General features: G+C 44.7%; 1 pseudogene; it reads left to right on the top strand.

Annotated features, from left to right (window-relative positions):
- The first annotated feature begins 98 nt into the window (after positions 1-98).
- On the top strand, positions 99-1052 carry LOC119248832 (39S ribosomal protein L11, mitochondrial-like; annotated as a pseudogene).
- Positions 1053-4768: the final 3716 nt, after the last annotated feature.

The raw sequence follows: 4768 nt of genomic DNA, 5'->3' as shown, positions 1-4768 counted from the left end.
ACCCACCCCCCAGCGCGTGGTGTCCACGAGGGTCCTCGCGCTGCACACTGGGGGTCGCCGTCCTGGTCACAACCGCAGCTTTGGAACAGTGCCAGGGCATGGGGGTCACCACCCAGCTGCAGCAGCTACTCAGCGAGCGAGCGCTGCAGCCACGCCTCGGGCAGACCGGTCGGGACCCCCTGTGAGATCATGCTCCCCTAGCCAGGATCCGGAGACTCCAGAGGTAGGTCCCAGCGCCAGGTCTGCAGAGTTTCAGTTCCCCGTATTTGCTCCCCAGTCTCTTATTTGCTCCCCAGCACAGTCCTACAGTGGCGGTGGGGTTTTGCCCACTTAGGAGCAACTTAAACTCGAAGAGCAAGAGGGGAGGGCCGGCCCAAGATGGCGGCGCCCAGAGCGTCGCTCTTCCTGTCGCCCTGAGGCGAAGTAAGGCCGGGAGCAGCGCATCCTGCCGAAGCTAAGCCGGGCGCTCAAACGCTCAAGAAACCCGGACCGTGGTCCGGGCAGGCCAGGCTGAACCCGGGCCTCCGCTGGGCCCCATCCTGGGTCAGCGAGGCGTTTGCGTCAGTCAGTTCTGCAAGGAGTTCAGTGAGAAGACAAAGGACGTGAATGAAGGCGTTCCTCTGCCCGCCAAGAGTTTTGTGAAGCCGGATAGGACATTTGATACCAAGTCGGACAACCCACTGAAGTTTCCTACTTCCTGAAGGCAGCTGCTGGGATTGAACAGGGAGCCCGGCACACAGGGAAAGAGGTGGCCGCCTGGTGACCTTGAGGCACATGTATGAATTGCCCGCATCAAAGCTCAGGATGATGCCTTTGCCCTCCAAGATGTGCCCCTGTCTGCTGTGGCCCGCTCCATTGCTGGCTCTGCCCATTCCTTGGGCATTCGTGTGGTGAAGGACCTCCGTGGGGAGGAGCTGGAGCCTTCCAGAAGGAGCGGGCCTTGTTCCTGGCTGCTCAGAAGGAGGCTGATTTGGCAGCCCAGGCCGAGGCTGCCAAGAAGTGACCCCTGTACCCTGGACTCCATGGTTTTGAAGGGAGCATCTGGAAAGGGGGGGAGGGGGAGGAAGTGTTGGCACACTGTCCCAAAGTAGAGGAAGAGAGATCATACCAGCCTAATAATTTTTTCTTGATACTATGTTTTTACATATGTGGCTGTATCAGGGGATCAAACCCTAATAAACATCCTTTTTCACCCACTCTCAAAAAAAAAAAAAAAGTGAGTGTGAACGGAAGGCAAAGTTCGTACATGAATAATATAAAGACAAGGTCTAAGACTTGCAGATGGTAGAGAAGAGCTTAGAGAGCAAAAGCCCCATCAGATGCTCAAGATGGGGAAGAATACATGGTCAGCCCAGGTGAGAAAAGTTACAAGACAATTTAAAGAAGAAAAGACTTTTTGTTTGCAAAAAACAAACTATCTCTTACTAGTCTTAGCAAAATGAAGATAGAGTTACTGTGATTTGTGAACAGATTGCTTAGGCATTTAAGAGCTCCAAGTCAGCCAATTTTCTAAGGGAAAGCGAAGCTCAAACAGTGAGCCTGCAGCAATTGAAGATGCCCTGCTTCCTCGCTGTGTTTGCTGTTCTCCGGTGGCCTCTCCATGCTTCCTCTCAAAATTCACTTTCTCTACAACTCCGTCCTTAGGGAAGGAGGTAACAAAGCCACAGGTCCTCAGGTTTTCCACCTTCTGATCAAGAGAACAGCCTGAACAACCAGAAAAGCAGAGCATGGACCCAGCTTGCGTTGACTGCTCACCTTTGACCCAATCAGGCAGGATCAGGGAAAAATTCTCATAAATATTAAATATGGAACCTGTTACGGGTTATTCAGAAATCTCAAAGGTGGTCTACAATTTTAATGATAGCCATCAGTGAGTTTTAGTTGTCTTATTTCTCAAACGCCTATATTCTTGTATGTCTCTAACTTGTGAATCCTATCGTACCAAAGTAGAATAGATTGCATTTTATTTTTCAACTTCCCGTGTGGCTGATGATATAAGCTTGCCATGTGGATTCTGCCAATGGAATCTCCCCACCAAAGTTTAATTTGAGAGAACACAACATGGAATAAACCTGATTCTATGAATGTAGGGATGTGGTAATCTCTAGAGGGATTGATGGGTTGAAGCAGCCCCCACATACTTTTTATTACAGCCCAATCTGTTGAGATATTTTCAAGATAGTGATATTGATGGTTGGGGGTGGGAGGGTCATGAATTGTTGGGAGAGACCCCACGCAGTGAGCAGAACGGCCTTGACCTGAGTCCCTAAGGCATGTGAAAACACATGCATCTCAGAGGAAAACCTCTGAGTGACAGGATCTGGAGTTGAGTGCCCAGAATGTGACCTCCGTGGAGTCAGGCCTCTACATCTCCACAGTCTTAAAATAACAAAAATAATGAGCAAAATTCCCATTCTCTAGCTAGGAGGCGATAAGATTATGTGCATGAGAACTAACCACCTGGCACCCTACTGTCTGAAGTAGATAATAGTAAGAAAGTAGACTAATCATTCATATGTGTTGTTATTATATGGTATGCTTTGATGTTACACCTGCTGCAATTAAAATAGTATATAATAAGCACTAAGACAATAAAGATTTACTGCATGCTGGACATGACAGTCCCTCTGATTTCCCTCACCGTCACGTCCCAGGTCCAGGATTCACTAGAAGTCCATGGTGGAATCTCTCAAGGGACTATAAATCAGCAAAAACTAGCAGGCCTAGAATTAGATTTTCCTCTCAATTATAAATTTCTTACCAGAGAAAATAAGTTGTCTCCATATTTTCCTACAGAAAAGAAACACATTTCTCGGCATCTTATTGGAAAATGCCACCGCGTATATCGCTAAGAAAGGAAACAAGAATGCTGGGGGTAAGAACTAGATGCTACTTGAGCAAGCAAATGAGTAGTGTTACAGTTTCTAGATATGAAAAGGAGGAGATGTTGGCCACCTCTGTTAGGCACTGCCCAAATGGAGGGGAGCTAATGAAAGTGTCCTGAAGTGGTTATGTCATGTTTGCGTGTCCCACCTGAAGCCTGATGGATGAGCTGTGCACAGACTAACATAAACTAAAGCAGAAATTGTGACTATCAGCTACTTTTAAATAACCCCAAACCGTTACAAACTGGTCATATTCAATCCCATAAGGTGTACTCTGAGTCTAGAAATGGATAGAAAAATGCCCCTTTGGGGCACCTATAAGTTATTTCAAGCTTGGCTCATGACATAGTCCTGAATAAAAGGGTCAGATTTTGGGAACTAGCTAGAGAGCTTTGTGAACACTGGATATAAGGGCCCTGTGTCATTGACACCGGCACCCAGGCACCCTGGATGACTCCCAGCTAGTGTAACAGGTTAGAGTCTTTTGCACTTCCCACCAATATTAAGAATCAAATCAGCAAGAGTAAAAGTTGGTCCAAGAACATTCCCAACATCTCAAGTGAATTATTACCTTCACTTATTTAAGATTTTCCTGGTCCTGTACCAGAATTGAGCTAAGAGTCTTACATAAACCAAGCAATGAACCAAAGTTTCCTCTTCTCAATCCCAATCTTGTGATATTAAACAACGAGACTCCTAACACCTCCCTCCCTTTCTCCATGTACCTGGTCTGAGTTTGAGAAGGGTTAGTAAAAGTGTGTCCAAGAAGAAACTAGGTCCATTTCTGGCCACATTGCAGTCCTTCTGCTGAGATCTATCATTATCCAAGGGTTGGTTTAGTTCTCGCTTCATTCAACGAAACATTCCAAACACCACTTCTGGACAAGACGGAGTAGACCTACTCCTCCCTCGTACTGTCATGAATTACAGTTAACACTTTGGACAAACACAAAAGGCAGAAGAGCTAGAGACCTTGGAATTCAAGGAATGCCACAGTGGTGAGTTTCCTGGGTTTTCTTTTTGCTTCAGATATCCAAACTGGGTGCTCAAGAATTACATAGCCCAAAACACTAATAAGCACAGATCAAAAAAGGAAAAAAAATACACAAGAAAAGTCCATTTTCTTCAACGTTAGCAGATCATGTCCAGCAGATCATGTTGTCTACAAAGACAGTTTTATTTCTTCTTTTCCAATATATATCTTTTATATCCTTTTCTTACTGGTTAGCTAGAACTTCCAATTTGATGTTGAAATGAAGTGAGGGGATGTGGTTGCCTTTTGCCAGATGTTCATGGGAAAGCTTTGACTTTCTCACAATTACGGATGATAATAGCTATCACTTTTAGTGGATAGTCTTTAACAAGTTGAGGAAGTGCCTCTGTTTTAGTTTGCTGGAGTTCTTATCATGAATGGGTGTTGGATTTTGTCAAATTGTTTTGTACTGCATCTGTACAATCTGTACAATCCTATGATTTTTCTATTTTAACTTGTTGATGTGATGAATTACATTCAATGATTTTCAAATCTTGAGCCAGACTTGCCTATCTGGGATAGATCCTACTTTCTCATGGTATATAATTCCTTTTATAGAGTGTTACATTCAATTTGATAATATTTTATGGCGGTTTTTGCATCTAGCCTTGTGAGCAATAGTGACCTGTAGTTTTCTTGTAATGTCCTCCTCTGACTTTGATATTAGGGCAATGTCTGCCTCATAGAATTTTAGAATTTTTCTATCTCTGCCCCCAAAAAAGTTGAGATTTTTATAGGGGTTGTATTGACATTTTAGATCGTTTTGGATAGTATCGACATCTTAACAAGATGTAGTGCTTCAGTTCATGAACATGTGCTTTTTGATATCTTAAGTTTTTTCAGCACTGTT

This window comes from Talpa occidentalis, unplaced genomic scaffold (genome assembly GCF_014898055.3).
Source record: "Talpa occidentalis isolate TD23 unplaced genomic scaffold, MPIMG_talOcc4v2.1 talOcc4.17, whole genome shotgun sequence".
Taxonomy (NCBI): domain Eukaryota; kingdom Metazoa; phylum Chordata; class Mammalia; order Eulipotyphla; family Talpidae; genus Talpa; species Talpa occidentalis.
Note: the sequence above shows the minus strand (reverse complement) of the source record. Positions and strands in the feature narration are given on the sequence as shown.